General features: G+C 39.5%; 1 protein-coding gene across 4 annotated transcripts in view; it reads left to right on the plus strand.

The window, feature by feature from the left end:
• The first annotated feature begins 930 nt into the window (after positions 1-930).
• ARK2N (arkadia (RNF111) N-terminal like PKA signaling regulator 2N) overlaps positions 931-20,692 on the plus strand; it is a 67,263-nt gene continuing 47,501 nt past the window's right edge. The window contains exon 1 of one of the 4 annotated variants that reach the window (XM_010961407.3): positions 931-1,078. The gene's annotated coding sequence lies outside the window, so the exon portion shown is untranslated. Of the gene's footprint in view, positions 1,079-1,387; positions 1,695-20,692 lie in introns of those variants that run through there. The other 3 variants (XM_074355421.1, XM_074355419.1, XM_074355420.1) reach the window with 3 other exon arrangements.

Here is a 20,692-nt window from a genome sequence, read left to right on the forward strand (position 1 = left end):
AAACACACATAGACAAGATGTTGACCTGGCACACAGTACGTTCTCAGTGAATTTCAAAGAGGTAGTTGTGGGAGCAGTTGAGAATGGGGGCTCTGGAGTTGGGCTGTCTGTGTGGGAATCCAGTCTCGCCACTTACTGATTGATGTGTGACCTTGGGCAGGGCACTTTACCACTCTTTGCCTAGTTCCGCTTTTGTCACTTGGGGCCGGAAATACCGCCAAACCTGCAGAGCTGTTGTAAACACTAAATGAATGAATCCATTTAGATGCATAGTACGGTGCCTTCGCACAATAGTAGGCATTCGAAGAAGTTAGCTATTATAAAATTATTTTTATCAACTTATTCATTAAGTCAGAGAGGGATAATTCCCATGCTTGTAGGCAGTGAGCATAAATGAGGGAACCGGGGGAGAGCCGAGGGGCCTGGTCTAAAGGGGAGACTGAAGTTGATAGGAGCGTGGAGCCAGAGCTGTGATGTTCAGAATCTCTTCTTGGGGAGTGTCACCCCAGATCCCAGCATGGCTCCTGAAAAGGTAAAAACCCTTTACATTTTCTCCTCAAGCCCTTATGCATTTATTCATTTTTTAAAACCCTGCTTTTAGAGAGTGCAAGCCCTTGGCCAGATCTTGAGTTGTTGAAGTTTGTTCTCAACACTTCTTTCTCCTTCTCAAGCCCTGTACCCAACAGGGGGCCCGCACCCACCTCACCCTTCTCCCAGGTCCCGCGTGGAGCACGTTCCCCCCAGTCTCAGACCTCGACAAAGGGCGTCGAAAACTCAGAGTGCGCTGGCGCAGATCAGGGGTGACTCTGCAGAGGTGGAATGCGGCGCGTCCGCAGCGCGCGTAGGGGCGGAGCGGGGTCTCACCAGCAGGTGGCGGTCTGTCTGCGAGGCCTGCAAGGTTCGTCCAGAAACTTGAACGGGATGTTGATGCCACCGGTTGAGAGGGGCACAATCGGGTGTTCCTGAGCCGAGCTGTCGGCATCCGCAGAAAAGCGGGGAGGGAAGGGAGTGGGCTCCCTGCTATAGTGACTCAAGGGTTTAGACGCCAGAAGCTTCATTCGGGAAGGCTTCGGGAGGGGTGAGTACTGAGCAGCGCACGGAAAAGGCAGCGCCGTCCTTTTCTTAGGGCACTGTCCTTAGCTTGTATTGATTGACTTTCTGACCCTTACGGAACGACGTTTCTAGGAGGGAGCTGCCTGATCAGATGCAGGGAGCGCGGGAACGAAGCCCGGGAAGCCGGTGCTCGCGCACCCTGCACTCTGCAGCGGGAGGAGCGCGGGTGGCCTCCCGCCAGGTGGCGCCGTCTGGCTTTTCCTCGGCCGCCCGCTCCGGTCCCTAGAGGCCCTCAGCTGCAGAGGCCGCTCTAGCCGACCAGAGCTGACTCTGTGGTTCCGGGCGGAAGTGAGGCGCCGAACGGAACGGCCTCTGGTGACATTTTCTCCGGTCGGCGCGGACGAGTGAGGGGACTTGGTGGTGGAGGCTGCGGAGGTGGCGAGATTCGCTTTGGCCCCGGCGGGGCCCGGACCGCGACCCTCTCTGCTCGCCTCCGGGGTTTGTGCTGAGGCGGAGGAGGCGGCGGTGGCCGTCGCATTCCGAGTCGCCGCGGCCCGCAGAGACCCGGCCCGGGGGTCGGTGCGTGCCCCGACGGGGCGCGCGGGGCGGGCGAGGAGGTGCGGGGCCGCCGCGGAGCGCAGGTGAGGCGGGAAGGGGCGCAGGGCCGCGGCCCGGCTACTGGTCGAGTCGCGGGACTCGGGCTGCGTCCCCGGAGGGGTCGGGGGTTGTCGGAAGGCTGCGGGCTGCGGGCCGCGGGCGAGGCTCTGCGGCGTCCCGGCGCCCGGGTCGTGACGGGCCCGGCTGGCCGGCGCCGGGTGTCCTCGCCTGGACGTGGCGGGAGGCGCGGCCCGGGTGGGGGCCAGCGAGAGGGGCGGAACAGCCCGACCCTTTGCCGGCCCGCCCGTGACCCTCGCGTCCTCCTGGCCCGGCCGAGTTGGCCGACCGGCCGAGCCCCCCTCTTCTTCCCCGGCCAGGCGAAGCCCTTTCCCCTCGGCGGAGAGGAGGCCGGCGGTGCCGCAGCCCGTGGGCCGCGCGGGGGAGCGGTTTCGCGGCCCTGGAGTTGTCTTCACGCAACTTTCCGGCGCCCCGGGCCGCGGGGGAAGCGGCGGCGGCTCGGCCGGCTCCGCATGCGGGGTCTGGCGCCGACACCTGCCCGGATTCCCGACAGCCCGGGCGGCCGCCCCAGCGCCGCGGCTGCCGAGGCCTAGGAGAAGGGAGAAGGGCTTTCTCCGGCTCGGCACCGCCTGCGTCTCGGCGCTTCCACCAATTTCAGTCCGCAGACGCCTCCGGTCAGTGGCACGGACGTGTCATTCTCCAAAACTGACCTCTTCTGGCGCATTTGTCAACTTTATTTAGAAAGCCGGCGAGGACATAAGCTGACGAGCCTCATGTTAAAGATCTTCGTCTTCTCTGACTCTTCCGTGGAGAGTTCTCCTCTTTTCGCCAGTAGCACTTCGTACTTTATTTCTTGTAGCACCGATCTGAGTGTATTGTTGGAACAGCAGCCCCCAACAGAACCTCACGTCATTCATTCTCCCCTTTAAACCGTCCTCTCCTGTGTCACGGAATAGATGTTCACAGACTGAAGGAATGAACGTCTGTGCTTGTTCTCCCAGATTGAACCGCTTGAGCAGTTTGTGCTGGATGTGGTGTTTCTTGCCTGAGCTTCTGCTTTCTGACTCCTGCCACCTAGGAGGCTGAAAAACCCAGACGATGCTTTGTCAAGGTTGGACCTCTTAACTACAAATACATCTGGCAGTTTTGCTAAGGCTGTTACTGTGTAGTGTCGTGGGGCACTTGCTAACAGCTTGAACTACTCCCTTGTGGAATACTTTTAAGGACGGAGGCTGTTAACTTCTCATGTGGTTTTGCTGACCCTGTCAGTCTGGATTCCTTCAGTGAGAGCATTGTTTTTTGGTTTAACTAGCATTTTTAGAGACCGACAATTGATAGTTATTAACTGATGTCCTGAGGAGTCACAATGCTGAGGTTTTCTAGTAAGAAGTGTAATACTTTGGGCCGAGTATTCTGGCCAATATAATGCCTAGTTGAGTGCTTTATGCACAGTAGGTGCTGAGTAAATATAAAATTATGACTTAAATTTGAATTTGGGAAACTAAGAAGGAATTTACTGCAATGACCTGTATGCTGCTGTAAGAAGAGCCTTAGTGAAACTTCATGCAGTTACATAAAATGAGAAATAAATGTCTAAATATTTTTAGACATTTCTAAATCAGATTCCTTCAGAGTGCTTTTCAGTACCATTGTAATCTTAAAACTTCAAACCATGTCCTTTTCATAATGTCAGCATAGATGTAAACTTCAAAATAGGTGACAAAATATGAAAGGAAGGGAGAAGCTTGAAGGTAATTGACTTATACCTGAAGTGTCAGCTAAATACGGTTTCCTAATGAAAAAAAATTTTTTTTCTGATTTTTTTTTTTGGTGAAAAATGGGATTGACTAGATTTTGGAACTGGAAACTTTCCCCATTGTTTCTTATTAAGTTCACAGTGTAGTTGTTACATTACTCAGTAGTTCAGTTTACATCACTGTTAAGTGCATTTATGAAAGAGTGTTATAATGCTTTGTCCTGTAGTCTTCATGATCAATCCAAGACCTATATATTAAAGAAAAATTTAGCTTTAGATTCTAATTTAATGCTATTCTGATAGAACTGAGTTTGTCCTTCAAATGTTCTATTTCATACTGGTACCTTAAGTTTCCTTAGTGTATGAATAGTAACTTCTGGGAGCTTGTGTAGTTACTCATTATTTGAGGCGTTGTTTTACTGAGATCTTCAATCTTATGATTTTGTTCTGATGTGAGCATGAATAGAGCTAATGTATGGGTGATTAGAATGTTTTGTTTCTTCCCTTTTAAAGTTTGGAACTGGCGTATGTTTATGCTAGAGACTCAGACGCTACGTTTGTAACTTTGGTAAATCATCTTAGACCTTCCTAATTTTCCTGCAGGTAACTAGGGACATGAAAACCATGTGTTTTCGTGTTTACTGAATTGACGGTACTTGAGAAAACCTGTGAAGGATGGAAAATGCTGCACTGTTAACATATTTTCTTTTGAACCATACTAATTTTGGTATTCTGTATTATTTTCAAAAAGAGTGTGGGGCCAAATAAAATTTCTTGGATAATTAAGAAGTAAAAACGAAATAGACGTATTGATAACTGAGTAGAAAGCTATGAGACTATAGAAGGGGGAAGAGCTGCTGGGAAAACAGGACAAAACATTCAGGTGGAACCTCTTTATTTTCACAGCACTGGTTGTTGATTGCTTACTGCGTTTCGGTGGTGCTCTCGTTGCTGGTGCTGTAGTGATGAATGAGACTCAGGTCTTGATGCTAAAGAACTGATGCATTTAAACCTGAGGTTTGAGATGTATTTTCAGGTGAGCATTCGAGGCTAGAGAACAGCCTAAGTGAAGTCATGAGTATCAGTGATCTTGAACAGTTAAGTGTGGCCAGTGCCTTGAGTTTACAGAGGGATAGATGTAAACTCTCTGGGTTAGATGAAGGTACAGCCAGGGTGTAAAGGTACCCTGGTCTGCTAATGAGTTATTAATTTTCTCCTTTAAGGGGGAAAAAACTCAGATGGAATACGAAGGATGAGATAGGCATTCCTTGAAAGATTTTTCTTTATCCTTAAGTTCACTGAGTAGAAATTTTATTGGTTTTATTTATTTATTATGGGTTGATTCTTGATCAGCAGACTAATTTGATAGTTGTTTTTCTTTAGTTGTCAAATTCCAGTCTTAACATTAATTTCAATTGGTGTCATAACTTTTCTAAATACTTTGAGCCTTTATCTTTAATTTTACCTACTTTCCTTACTCTTTCAGAACTCATATGATTGAACTTAAGGAAATAACATTCTCTGCTTTCGTGTGGCAGCTTCTCAGAAGAAGTGGATTGATGTTCAGTCAGTTTTCACCCACAGCCTACAGGTCCTTGTGAAAAAAGGAAGGAGCAGGGTGAAACTAAAATTATCTTGCTTGTTTTATCCTCTTATATTGCTGAACTGCTAGGGGAGGAAGTGTTGTATGTAGTGGACATAGTTATAACGTGTTAGTAGCAGTAATAGTAAAAGTGGTTTAAAAATACTGTAACGTAACCAGTGTGACTCAGATTTGAGGGTTGTCTTATTTAGGATTTGTGGCTTTAATTGACAGTGTTTTAAGTTTTGGTTCTATTCCCTTTCATGTCTTTACTCAAAATTAGGGACCTCAGTTTCTGTTACTTTGTAACCAGTAGATACATGGTGTAAGTCTTATGTTACTAATTTGACTTGGGTTTGAAAACTACCTGGATGCGTATTTTCTAGTTAAGTGAAGATTAATCAAAAGTCGAAATCTATCCACAGAATTTAATTCGTATGTGGGAGTAGTAATACCTGGTTAATTAAAGACCCATTTATTGAGCACTCAGGTGCCAGGTGGGGACAGGTACAAAGATGAAAGAAATTTCTGCTCCAGGAACTCAAATCTAGGGAACCAGATGATTTCTGAGTTTCTTTTCTGCTCTAAAATGTGGAGAAGAAAAGTAGGCCATAGGAGAAAAAGTATAAGTGTTGTGAAACAGCTGTAGTATGGAGTTAGTCTTTTTATAAAATCATTTAAAATAAGGTATTGGAAAATAGCATTTTTCCCCCTTGAATGGGTCTCTAAGCTTAAAAGAAAATGATTGGAGACTTGACTGTTCTTTTTTACTGCCAGTCTGCCTGGGATTAAGCCCATGTGTTAGTAAATTAGTTCTGATTGTTGTTCCGAGAACAACAAAATTAAATGTGTTAAAATGTACTTACAGCAGCCGTTCCCAAGAATGTGGATAAACTAGGATTGTGTTAAGGTAGGTATCTTAGAGATGTAAGTTTTCACAGGCATGGTTAACGTTAGGGAAACCAGACACTGACCAAAGAGATCAATAGAATTTATTTTTTACTGAGTTGTCGGGTTTAAAAAAAAATAACTTTTGATGTCCAGAGTCAGCATTTTGTTAGGTGTCTTATAATTAGAGAAGGGTATTGTTGGGGATAGGGAAGTTGGGTGTGGACTAAAGCTCTAGGAAAACAGGACTGTTTTCCTTTCTGTATTATGAACAAAAACCTCATGTGGTTAGGATTTTAAGCAGTATCCTGCCTGCCTTAGTTTTTAAACCCAGCATAGAAGCATAGTTTATTCTTAAATCAACTTTTTTTCATCAAGGGTTTCCCATTATTTGTCTCCACTGCAATCCACTAAACAATTTGCTGTGAGCCTGAGTGTGTGTATGGTGGATAGTTTTTTGGCAGTATTTATTTTGGGGACCTCAGGTCCCAGCATGTGGTGGCCCATTTTATGTGTACTATCTAAAGAGGGAGATAGAAAATGGCCAGGGCAGAAATCTTGGGGGAAATCTAGAACCTGTGTTTTTAATTATGCTTGATTTACACTGGTGCTTTTGAGCACTTGGAGGGTCTCTCATTAGCCACTGTGCGTTCTTTGCCTTTGGTAACTTCCTGGGCTTCTTGCTTGATGCTAGTTTACTCACAGCCCTGGTCTGGTGCTGGGCCCCATACATGTCAGTGGTGGTAGTATCTGCAGCATGAAGAGATTTGAGCAGCCATTGTCACTCTTGACCTATTTATAGAGCTTGTATCAGTGGAGAAGAGGTTGGCTGGCAAGGAGGCAAAGCTGCTCTCTTCCCGTGGTTGCAATCTCACAGTTTATATTTCAGTTCCGGGTAGGCCAAGTCCATTCAACTGCATTCATTTTTAGTGTTCCCTCTCTGTACTCCAGCCTTGTAACACTCCAGTTTCTTAGTCAACTTCACTCTTGAAGGAAAAAAGTCAAATAATTATCACACTGAAATGTAATTAGTAATAATTCCTTAATATCATATGATACTCAATGTTCAGATTTCTCCTGTCTTGTAAGTGTGTTTTTACAGTTATTCAGAGCAAGGGCCAAATAAGGTCTGTGCGTTGTTTTGTAATCTGTAAGTTCCCCCTCCATTTCTTTTTCCTGACAGATTACTTGTTGAAGAAACAATTTTCCCATGGTTTGAAATTCTGTTCCTGTAGTAGTGTACCTCTGTCTCCTGTGTTTCTTGTTAATTGATATTAGGTATTAGAGACTTGATCAGGTTTGATTTCTCATTCTTTTTTTTTCTCTTTGAGGGGCAAAAGTACTTTGTAGGTGATGCTGAGTACTTGGATCAGGAGGCGCATGATTGGTTCTCTGTGATGTTAGCAGCCGCTGATGCTCCCTGCCTAATTCCATTAATTAATTACTCATAGTTCCTCACTCTGAATATCTTTAATCATTCCCATCCTGAGTCTTTTATACTATATCTGGTTTATAGTTATAGCCTCTTCAACCTCTTCCTTTTCAGAGCTAAGGGAAGGGATGAGTTGCTGTGGATAAAAGGGCTATTTCCATTATATTGTAATTCTGTAGACATTTTTATTTCAATCTGAATATTTGGTTCTTGCACTGTCCACATTATCCATACCAGAACTTCTCAGTGGAAATGTTTACCCCAAATCCTGACAAATAATCAAAAGAAGTCCTTTGAAAGCAAAATTTATTTTGAGATATTGGTGCTTATTTACAGTAAGAATACTGTTGTCATTAAAGTATGTTAGTTTTTATGTATACAGATTAGGAAAGAGGTTAATTTTTCTATTTCAAAAAATTTGGGAACATTGCTGTTATAGATGTAATAGAATCTTCCTAGAACTGAACATCTGGGGAGAGCGGGCTTCATTTTGATTTTTAGTGAGATTCTCCTTTTTACCTCACTGGTTATGTGACTTATGATATTTCGTTTCTTCGTGTCTGGTTTTTGCATCTTTATAAATACACGGTCACTTTATATACATATTCTAAATGTAAGGAAGTAGCTTTACTAGGCTATTAGCATTTGTGTCAGTTTTGTCTTACTGGTTTTTTTTGGGGGGGGTGGGGAGTAGGTAATTAGGCTTATTTATTTGTTTTTAGAGGAGGCATTGGGGATTGAACCCAGGACCTTATGCATGCTAAGCATGGGCTCTACCACTTGAGCTGTACCCTCCCCCGCCATATGTTTTTATTTGGAAAGATAAAAGGGAAGTTGCTCTATTGGAAATCATACTGATTCTATGTAATGGGATATATTTTTATATACAAGTCACTGGTCCTGTTAAGCAAAAACTGTTTCATTAGTGGTCTTGCTGATTTTCCAAAATGACTCAGTTCATCAATTCAGCAAATATTTATTAAATACTGTGTGTTAGGAACGGTGAGTGAACTGAAGATGATTAACATAGTCCCTGTCTTCAAAGGAGATTGTAATTTAATGGGGCAGAGGAGGGTAAGTAAAAACATTTATACAAATAAGTTGTTTCTTTTAAATTACTTTCCTCATTATGTGTTATTTCCCTCCTTCCTCATGTATAAGATTAACTCTTAATTTTTTTGGCTTACATTTTCTCAGTCATTGTGTGGGTGGGTGGAGGAGGTGTTGCTTTAAAAATCACCCTTCCAGCAGTGGATTTGTGTGCAACAGTCAGAAAAATTACGTAGTAATTGTTAGGTGCTAATTTTTTTGATGATTACTACTATTGTGATTCTCTCCTACCATTAGAATTAGATTGTCACAATGTCTGTTCCGGTATCCAACTTGCCTAACACTGCAGAGTCACTTTAAGAGTCTTTCTCTGCCAGTTGCCCACACCAGCAAGAAGTGGGCACACAAAATACTGTTGGAAAGCGCTGCTTCATTCTAGTTACGTCTTCACAGGTTGCAGTTTGTCTGTTGGTCCCCTGTCTTGTCCCCCTGTTCTTGTTTATATTTAAAAAACAAAACCGAGCAAAACTGCAAAATACCTTGGGCTTTTTTTTTCCTTTTCCCAAGTTTCTAGGTGTAGAGTAGGCAAAGTTTGATGACCTAAGAGAGTGGTTTTAAAGACCTACAAATGTCACGGATTTTGGTTTCTTTAACCTTGGTCCCGATTACATATTAGGGAAGTTATTACTACTTAAAAAAATGAGTTAGCAAAACACAAGCTATAATCTGTTTCATATTATAACTGTTTCAGAGGCAGGAACTTCTACTGTTTTAGAGTTAGCTTCATTCTTATGGTGGTCTTGTGACTTTTTTTTTTTTTTAAGTCTCATCCATACAAGAAAGCAGTGTTTTAACAAAAATATAGAAACTTACAGTTGCTTTGATTTTTAGTGCTAAGGGCATCATTTTTGAATTACAAATTTAGTAATAAACTTGCATAGTTGAATATTTAAATTGTAAGGGAGCTAATGATTTTTGGATTTTAAGCTAAGCCCATTTTTTTAAACTTTAGAAGTTTTGTTTAGACTAGACTACTGTGAGGCTATTAAACTACAACTCCTTTACTTAATAACTTCTTCTTATCCCTCCCTTATACGGTGTAGATTTTTCTTTTATTGATTAACCATTTGGCATTCCTTGGGCATAATGTTAAGTAAGTGCAGTATGGAAAACTATCCCATTTTCTTCGTATATAAAGATACCAAAGAAATGGCAGTTGTGTGGTTTCTATAAAATGAATCAAAACAATGAGTGTTTTGTTTTTAGGGAAAATTATCAAAGGAGCAGTCTTGTGTGCCTTTTTAAGTGTAAAATGTAAATATGCTTTGACTTACACAAAAGATGTATTCTTGTATATTTATGGGTAAAACCAAATAACGAAGTGCTTAGTATTTCTTATTTAAACATTTCTAGCTTGTACTAATTGAGCCATAGATCTGAGCAAGGATATGGCATGCATTTGCATATTCTGTGGCTGCTGTATTGAAAAATAATTCATTTCTAAAGCCTAGTATCATTATGCATATCTAAAGGGCACGTGTTATGCTAATAATGCATCTGTAGTTAAAGTTAGTGCTGAAGGAAAGAGTAACTGCACTTGTAGAGTTTGTCCTTAAAAATTCTAAGATTTGGACGTTATTAACAAATATGTGAGATTTTAAAATGTCAACTTGATTTAAAAATTAAGATGTCCTTAAAATTCTATTTTAATAAAACATTTTATCTTAAATGATATGGGACTTCTTATCCACAGGGCCTAGCAAAATGTCTTCTGCTTAATAAATACTGATTATATGTTCAATAGCTATTATGTGTCTACTGTGTGTTGGGTATTTTTCTAGGTACTGCAGATATGGTAATCAGTGAGTCAGAGTCCCTGCCCTTTTGTGTCATATTCTATGAAGCAGACAGACAATAAACTAGACACATAAATCAGCAAGGTAATTTTAGGTACTTTAAAAAAAATAGAGAATGGGGAATGGGTGAGAGTATGCATTTAATACATTTAGGGAAGGCCTTTTTAATGTGAATTTGAATTGAGACCTGAAATGTGTAAGAGCCAACACCAAAAAAGATCGGGATGAGTGCTTTCCCGGCAGTGTGAACAGCAAATGCAAAATCCCCTGAATCACAGATCTTGGCCTGAAGAATTTGCAGCCTAATGAGACAAAATGATTCTGAGGTGAGAATTGAGCAACACCTATCTTGTAGGCCTCAAAGCAAATTCAAATTTTATTTTAATTGTAAGGAAATGTGTATAAAGAAATTGTAGTTTAAAAAAAAAGAACGAAACGAAACTAACTATGGGTCTAAGCAAGGAGCAGTCTAGTTTACCTTCTTCATTGTAAAGTGAAGATGTACCTTGATTTACACAGGACATATGTTCTTGTGTATTTGTGGATAAGACCGAATTTTAGCACCAGATTCTCCACGAATGTGCATTGCTATGGGGCAACAGAAGTGTCTATGAATGGTTTAGCACCAAAAACAATTTTAAATATCAAACTTCAAATATATTAGAAAAACTTGATTGAAAGGGCTCTGTATTAAAACCTTATCTTTTAAATATATAATCTAAATTATCTTTTGTAAAGATCCAGATGTTCAGAACCTTAATTTTGGTGAAAGGAGGCTGCTTGTGTAGCATGATCTAGTCTTAGGTTAAGAAGAAGGTTGGAAGTTCAGAAACTGTTCTAAATATATCTGTTTAAATGTATCTAAATATAACTTGGCCATCGACCTACATATTCTTTTCTTAGAAATGAGGATTATACATTTCAGGTTAACTATGAGCAATAATTAATAAAAATAATTAAAATGTTCTGAAAACCTAAATAGAATTGTTTAGATAGTTGTCAGAGTGGGTAGACCACTTACTCTGTTTATCTTTTCAAATTACAACTTTCATGAAAGTCTACAAATAGGCAATAAAACATTTATCAATTTCTTTTTTAAAATCGTTAGTGACTGAAACACTGTTTTAGTGGGTTTTACAAATGAAATTGCCTGTATCTTTAAAAAATATCCCTTGAAGCTTTTTGGAAACATTGAGGTCCCAGCTAGTTCATGGTTGCGTGTTTATGCTGGTTGAGTGTCTAAAATTGACCAGCAGCACCACTAGGAGGCGCTAGTTTTCCGATACTGACAAGCAAAGGCCAGGGTGGTGCAGATTTGTTCTCATGTTGCCTTTTCCATGAAGTCTCCAGGTAGAGCTGTTAACTGCAGCGGTTTTCTGTATGTTGTGACCCTAGCTCCTATGAACATGTTTATGCAGGTGACAGATATGTGTATGTGTGTGTGTATGTATATGTGGTACCACATGCATTTTTTAAAAAGCAAAAATGAGATTTAAAAGGCTCATTTAACTGTGATAAATCCAGTGTGCAGCTGGCCTTGTTCTATCTAGGAGCTCATTTGATATCATCTTGGTACTGGGTATCATCTCTCTTTGTATAGTGGCTCTTTACTTTTCTTGTAGGCTTTATTTTCAGCCAGGCTTCTCAAGAGGACAGAGTTGCCCACTCCCCATCCCACCCCCGGCCCCAACCTCCCCACCCCCCAGAAGCTCCAAGCTAACAATTTTTTTCGGCATTACAGAAAAACTAGTAGATTTTTATTTTTAGAGTACTTTTACGTTTGCAGAAAAATTCAGCAGAAGGCATAGAGAATTCCTTTATGCTCCCTCCTCAGTTTTCCCTGTTATTTTTTCCTTTTTTAGATTTTTTTTTTGAGGGGAAAGGTAATTAGGTTTATTTATTTATTACATTTTTTTAAATAGAGGTACCGGGGATTGAACCCATGCACTGTACCACTGAGCTATACGCTCCTCTCTTCTATTACAACATCTTGCATTAGTTTGTTACATTTGTTATAATTATTGAGCTCATATTGATACATTATCAAAGTTCAAGTTTATTATTAAGGTTCACTCTTTGTGTTGAAAAATAGTGATACTCTGTTGAATAACAGTTCTGTGGAGTTTGACAAATGCCTAATGCCTGTGTATCATTACAGTATCTAACAGAATAGTTTCATTGCTCTAAAGATCTCCACCTGTTCATTCCTCCCCCTTCTCTGCTACCCTCTGGCAACTTGATTTTTTCTTAAACAGACTCTTTAGTTATTTATTTCAGTTTTAGATTCACAATAAAATTGAATGGACAGTACAGATTTTTCATACACTCCCTGCCCCACATATACATAGCCTCCCCTGTTATCAACATCCCTCACCAATGTGATACATTTGTTACGACTGAGGAACCTACATTTGACACATCATTATCATGGAGTCCGTACTTAACATTAGGGTCACCCTTGGTGTTGCACAGTGTTTGGATTTTGACAAATTTGTAATGACATGTATCCACCATCACAGTTTCATTGCCTTAAAAATCCTCTCTGCTCTGCCTGTCTCTCTCTCTAGCCCAAACCCTGATGTTTTTACTATCTCTCCATAGTTTTGCCTTTTCCGGAATGGCGTGTAGTTGGAATTATACGCTATGTATCCTTTCCAGATGGGCTTCTTTTACTTAGTAATATGCATTTGAGTTTCTCCAGTGTCTTTTAATGGCTTGAGGGCTCATTTCTTTTTAGTGCTTTGAATAATGCTCCATTGTCCAAATGTAATAGTTTATCCACTCACCTAATAAAGGACATCTTGCTTGCTTCTAATTTTTGGCAGCATACCCTTCAGCATTTTTGACTGATAATCACAGAATTAAAAGTAGGAATTATAGCAGAATAGCAGAAGCACCCTTTTTCTTGACTTTATTACTATCTTCGATAGCAAATATGTTGAGCAGCTCATTATATTAAGGTATAGTAAAATTGGACTCTGGGGTTGCTTTTGTTAAAATCCTGACTCCAGTATTGAATCTGCTGAGTTTGTACAAATTCCCTAACTTTGTTCTTGTCTGCAAAATGGGATAATAGTACAGTTGACCCTTGAACAACACAAGTTTGGACTGTATGGGTCCACTTTGGAGGATTTGTTTTCAGTAGTAAATACTGCAGTACTATGTGAGCTGTGGATATGGGGGACCCGTGGATATGGGGGACCCAAGGATATGGAGGAAAGGAGTATAGGGAAGGCTGACTATATTGTATAATTATATGTGGGTTTTTGACTGTGAAGAGGGTCAGCGCCGCACCCTGTTGCTTTCAAGGGTCAACTGTATTTATCTAATGGAGTTGCTAGGGCTGGGTTATGCATTTAAGTGCTTGGGCTGATTTTAGAAATTAGACAGTGCTTGATTTTAAAAGTTATTGCATATAAACATACACATACACACACACATACACATACATACATACATATATACATGCATACATACACATGCACACACACACGGATATATTGTGTCTTTGACCATCAAACAATCTGATCCAGTCAAGCCAAGGCCTGAATTATTTGCAGTTAAGTCTAAGATTAGTACTAAAATACCTCTAAAACAGCTGCTCTGCTTTCCTAAAGACACACAGGTATGTCCTGAGAAGTATCTAAGTAGTGTGCTTGAGCAATACATTGCATGTCTATAATGCTTTAGACTTTTTAAAGCATTCTTTAAACATTGTTTCATGTATTCATGTCTGTTTCCCTTAACAACCATTAGAGTCTGCATCCTTAAGCCCTACTTTTTTTTTTTTAATTTTACAGGTTAGCAACTAAAAAAAGATACTTATCCTAATTTATACAGTGAATAGCAGAATTAGGATTAGAACCCAAGTTTCTTAGATTTCTTTTCTTTACTTTGCTGCCTTTCTTTTTCGTCTGTCATAACTTTTAAGTATGATGGGAGTAAGCTACAGAGAGACAGAAGTAGAGAAAATGGTACTGATTCTCAAAGATTTGAATTTTTTAAATTCATGATTTTATTTGGTTAATAAATAAATGCCAAGGACATGCCTAGGAATGCCAAGGACACTTTAATATTATTGGCAGGAAAATCCATCCCCAACCTCTCCTGAGTTTTAGATCTAAATATTAATATCGTAGTGCTTCCTCGTCATTTATTGGGATGTCTCAAAGGCACTTTAAACTCCCCACGCCTAATAACAAACTCTTGATGTCCCTTCCCCCTCTCCATTCACTGCACAGGTCTTTCATGTTCCCTTAGTGATTGGTTCTGCCATCAGTGTAGTTCCAGAATCCAGACACCAAAGACTTGTCCTTGATACTTGCCTTTCTCTCCTCCCATGTTTGCTCTATGATCTCTCAGATCTGTCCATATCTCTCTTGCTGCTATCATCAGTCTAGAGCTACTGTAATTTTTTGCCTTGCCTTTGAATTGTTCTATGACATTTACCCTTGTCCCCTTTTCCATCCAGTCTCTACTCTGCAGCCAGAGTGGTCTTTTTGAAGTACAAATCTGCTCAAATCTGTGTCGCCCTCCTGATACAGTGTTTCCTATTTACTCCTTTGGAAACCTTCCTAGATCTCCTAGGCTAATGTTACATTCCTCTTCTTTTTCTCCTTCCATGGTGCCAACATACCTTCTCACTGCTGGATTTACCACAGAATAAATTTAATATTTATTTGTGTGATTATTCAGTTATCTCTTCCTTTGACTCTGAGTTCCACTAGGAATGTACTGTACATTTCCCAGTTCCTGGTGTGGTAGCTGATAACTAAGCATTGACCCTCTTTAAAGCTGCCTTTTTGTCTGAATAGAAAGCCATTTTTAGTTCAGAGTATTGTTTTGTGTAAGAGACAAAGTTGAAATTCATAAATTATCTAGTACTGTGGCTTCTACATGTGGAGATTCAGAGTAAGTTAACTGGTTCATATAGATCATACTAGAGGCATTAGCTGCTTGTATTTCTTGCAGTTCTAGGCTGGTGATATGACATTAACAGATGCGGGAGTGCTAGCAATTAGAATGCCCCATTTTATTTGACTGTAGAGCAAAATCTTGCCTAGAAGCAGTTTTACTTAATTGTCTGTGCTTGTGTCAACTTGTGGTTTTAACGGAAAAGTGCCTGTAGCAACAGTAAACTTGTAATAGCAAATGACTTCACTTTGCATTTGTCATATCAGGAAGGACAGTACAGTGTCAATTTATTCATTTTTGTGTCATTATCATGGTGTTATAGGATGGTTAATGATGGTTGTTCACAAGGGGTAAAATTGAAAGCCATAAAAGGCAAGCCTTTCTTATGTTGGGTGCTTAATGATTTTATACACTGCTCTGTCAAAATCCTCAGGAGGATTTCCTGCAGTGGTCTTAGTTAAGACCGCATTAATCATGTTCCTTTCTTACAACTCTAAGTCTTTTGGAAGTTACTAAACATCCAAGAATACACTGCAAGAAGGAAAACTTTCTTCTGTGGGTGTGTTTTATGGATATCTTTATGTATTTTTTTCTCCAAGGATATTTTCTTACCTACCAGTTTATACATTAAAGCAACTGGTTCACATTTTTTTAAAAAAAGACTATTAAAGTCTATTCTCTGTTCACTCTTTCTCCCTGGATAAGCTGATATATTCATCTGTCGCTTCTGCTTATACTGATAATGTCCAAACCTGTATTTCTGGGGTTTTTTTTTTTTTTTTCCTTTGAGGCCTGTGTTCTTATAAGCATTATCTAATTCAAATCAAAGTTGATTTTTTCTCTTTTTACTCTTCCTGTAGACCACATCTTAATTGGGATTACCCTGTATTCAATTATATATGCCAGTAACCACCCAAGAAGTAGAGTGTTCTGTATATGTCATATGGGTTGAGTTGGTTAATAATGTTCAAGACTTCTATATTCCTGCTGATTTTCTGTCTAGTGTTATTCATTTAGAATGAGAAATTGAAATCTGTGACTGTAAGTATTGAATTATCTTCTGTTAGTTTTGCTTCATGTAATTTTGAGCCTTTGTTAAGTGCATATATATTTATAAGTAGTGTATACATTTATAATTTTTGTCTTTTCCTGGTATATTAACTTTTGTATCATTATGAAGTGTCCCTCTTTGTGTCTAGCAATATTTCTTATCTTAAAGTCTATTTTGTCTGATACTAATATGTTTTAGCTTTCTTATGGTTGCTCTTTGCGTAGTATATCTTTTTCCATTCTTTTCTTTCAGCCTGTTATACAATTGAATCTAAGATCTGTCTCTTGCAAACTGCATGCAATTAGATCTTTTTTACCCAGTTTGACAATCTCTGCCTTTTGATTGGAGTGTTTAGGCCATTCATATTTAATGTAATTATTAATATGGTTACATTACTTTTGCCATTTTGTTATTTATTTTCTAACATCTCATTTTTGTTGTTTTTCTTCTGTACCACCAGAGGTGCCTTTGGGGGAGTTGTTTTTTAGCTTTATTTTGGGAGTTATTTTCTTAGTGGTTGCTGTGGGGATTACATCTGTATCTTCATTTATCACAGTCTTCTTCATATTAGTACTTAATAAGGTACAGAAACATTGCTCCAGTATGGGAGAGCTCCATATCCTCCTTCCCTTTCATGATATTATTTTCATACATGTAACATTTAAATATATTGTAAACCTAGCAATACAGTGTTATAATCATTGCTTTGTACAATCTTGTATTTTTTTTTACATTTTTTTATTGAGTGATAGTCATTTTACAATGTTGTGTCAAATTCTAGTGTAGAGCAGTTTTTCAGTTATACACGAACATACATATATTCATTGTCAAATTTTTTTTTTCTGCTATGAGCTGTCACAAGATCTTGTATATATTTCCCTGTGCTGTATAGTATAATCTTGTTTATCTAACAATCTTGTATTTTTTAAAAGAAAATAAGAGAAGTAAAAATTATTTATAAAGTCTTTTATGCTGACTTACATACTTACATTACACTTTTCATTGTCTGGAATTTCTTTTTTGTAGATTTGAGTCACAGTATGGTGTCATTTCTTTTCAGCCTAAGGACTTTTCCTTTATTGTTTCTTGTAAAGCAGATCTGCTACCAATGAAATCTCTTAAATCACTGTTTATCTGGGAGTTTTCTTTGTTCCTTTATCCTTCCCTCCCTCCACCTTCATTTTGAAAGAATAGTTTTGCTGAGTGTACAATTCTTAATTAATAGTCCCATGTCCCACTCCCCTTCCCCACGTCCTGCCTCCTCCCACCCCCAACTTCCCCACCCCAAGCACTTGGAATATCATTCTGCTACTTTCTGGCCTCCAGTGTTTCAGATGAAAAATCACCTGTTGATCTAATTGGTGGTTTCCTTGTTAATGATGAGTTATTTTTCTTTTACTGCTTTCAAGATTTTTCTTTCACTTGTTTGACTATGTTGTATCTGTGTGGACCTCTGTTTATTCTACTTGGCATTGTTGAGCTTCTTGAATGTGTGGATTCGTGTTTTTCATCAAATTTAGAGGAAGTTTTGGGCTATTTTTTTTTCAAATATCTTTTCTACCTTTTTCTTACTCTTTTTATGAGGTTTCCTATTACACACATTAGTATTTTTGATGTTGTCTTGTAAGTTTCTGAGGCTCTGTTCATTTTTCTTTACTCTTTTTCTACCCTTTGTGTAATTTCTGTTGAGCTCTCACTATGTTGAGGGATTCTTTATTCTGCCATCTTGAATCTGATGTTGAGCTCTTCTAGTGAATTTTTTTTCAAATGGTCAAAATGTCCATTTGGTCCTCTTAATGATTCTTGTCTTATTGAAATTATTTGTTGATTCATTGTTATCATACTTTCCTGTAATTTTTAAAATATGTTTCTTTAGTTCTGTGAACATATTTGAAATAACTCTTTTGAAGTCTGCTAAGTCTGACATCTGAGGATACTCATTTTTCTAGTGATTTTTTTTTTTTTAATCTGTGTATAGGTCACTTTTCCTGTTTCTTCAGAAGTCTCTTTATTGTTGAATACTGGACATTTTAGATAATATCTTCTAGCAACTTTGGATTCTTCTCATTTTTCCCTTAGGAAAAAGTGTTTTTGCTGTTTCTTTATTTGGGTAAATGGGGTAGATTGGTGAGGTCGCTCCTGCAGTGTGTTGTTGCTGATGTCTCTGCTTTCCTGTTTAAGTTTTTTCCTATTTAAAATTTTAAGCCTGGCCTTCTAGTGGTTGCTCCTTTGCAGCATAGATTATTGGTCAGCAAATGCTTGGAGAGAATTTGTGCCCAGACACCTGCCAGTAAGGATTTTTATTCTCTGATGTATGGATCGGGGAGCACATTTTAAAGTTTGGGCCATTTTCAAGTCTGTTTGGTTTTTCACTTTTTGTTGGACCCTTTGGCATCTCCTCTGTATAGTCATGCAGCCTCAGCCAAGAATATGCTGGATTCCTTCATGACTGACATCCTCAGGTTAGTAGAACCCTTGACTGCCCTGCTTGCTTGCTGCTAAGATTGTCAGCTGCACCTACAATGCCTCTGGCATAGGTGTGGCCGTCTCCACTCCAGATTGAATGAGTCCCCTTTGTTAGTGCAAACTGGCAGATCCTCAGGGCATGCCCCACTTCTAATTTATGTTTCTTTGAATTGTCTGTTGTAAAGGACCAATATATTTTTATTTCCAGTCCATTGTTGGTAGATTTTTTTTGGGTAAAATACAGTCAAAATCAGATAGTAGGAAATTGAAGTGCTGTTTGGTTGTCATGACAATATCAAATTGCTGTAAGTTTCTAATCAGTTACTCTTAATTTCTATACTTCTCTCAGTGCAGTCACTCAGGGACAACACTTTGAGTAGCACTATTTTAGAGCTTGTCGGTTACCAATAACTGCAACCCTTTTGTTATCTCAGTTTCACTGACAGTGCTGTTGGACTGCCACCTGCTGTTTTTCCAGTTCAGTCTACCCTTACTTCACTGGAATGCCCATTCTTTTGGTCCTACCACATCCTTGCTACCCTGTACGTTCTTGATGAGATCATTAAAATCATATCCTTGCACATACGGTTGCATTTTCTTGCTTTATTCTACTTGCTTGGTGAAACCGCAGTTCTGGTTAAATCCAGCTTCTACCTCTGCTCTTGGACTTATACAGCTGAACTTGAATGGAGGAAACATATCCATGTGTACCAGTCTCACTTTAAATTTGCGGCTACAACCCTCTAAGTGGGACCTTATTGTCTGGAAGTCGTATACTCTGCTCCCCTCGTTTCTTCACTTTCTCACTGCTGCTTCACACCTGGACGTCTTATTCCCCCTCCCTCTTTCACCGTGTTCGTCTTCCTAGCTGATGACTTGCTTTCCGCTTGGGAAATGTACAGTCAGAAGACAACTTCTGTAGATTCTCACTGTTTATCTTTGGACCATGCATGGTTAGAATGACACCTTTTGTTTTGTTAATAATTTTTGCCTTAAGGTCTGTTTTGTCTGTTAATTATAGAGGTAAATCAACTGGAGAGGGGGAGTGGTTTTATACTTTTCTGTTATTTTCCTTTAAACCTTTATATGTCCTTATGTATGGGAGATGGACACTTAATTACTTAACGACAGTTATGCAGAGTGTCTTGAAGGAAAATAGGTGTGTAATATGTATATAACAGGGATCTTATTAGTCTGTAAGGTGCTCCAGGTTACCTCAAGGAAACAATATTTTATTTATGTCACGTTCTTTGTAGAATGTAGAGAATTAGGGTGTGAGTGGCCTAAGATGAAACTGGAGATATGAACTGAGATTTTTAGGAGGAAAGAGTAACCACCTTAAATTTGTGTTGATGGTTTCTACATAGTTTGAAAATTGAGTATTGTGAATTCTTTTTCACACTGTGTAAATGATTGTACTTAGTAGCTTTATTCTCTGTCAGATTTTCTATAGCATGTGTTAAGCCCGTCTCCATATTTCACAAAACCCCAAACCTGCCTTCTTTTTCACCTTGTATTAGGCTTTGCTGATCAAGAGGGAGGTCTGGTATGACACAGACTCCCTCCAGATTTTCACAGTAGCTTCATTCAGCCTTATACACTTACTTGTCTCCTCAGAGGGGGGCAGCATACTGCTTCCTTTCCATGGTTTAGCTCATCTACATGTCCTTGTCTTCTGTTGTCTTAGTTTCTTAGTTAGTACAGGGCTAATAAAACAGGGCTGCATTTTCATTGTCCAGAATCAACAGCCTGGCTCTGAAAATTATTGCATATAATCCTCTTTAAAGGGGAGAGAAAAACATCAGAAGAAGCTCAAGCTGCCTTTAACTACTCTTCTCTTGGTCATCCCCACCCCTACCCCTATCCTTATAGGACATTTTGAAAATGCTATGTGAAATCTAAAAAAATAATTCTCATATAAACTTGTTATATTTGCCTTGTAAAAATATTATTGTGCCTCCTGTTTATGGAGAACAGGTTGGAGGGTAGGAACAAGACTAAGTACAGAGAGACAGGGGTTGATTGTCAG

This window comes from Camelus bactrianus, chromosome 30, assembly GCF_048773025.1.
Source record: "Camelus bactrianus isolate YW-2024 breed Bactrian camel chromosome 30, ASM4877302v1, whole genome shotgun sequence".
In the NCBI taxonomy this organism is placed as follows: domain Eukaryota; kingdom Metazoa; phylum Chordata; class Mammalia; order Artiodactyla; family Camelidae; genus Camelus; species Camelus bactrianus.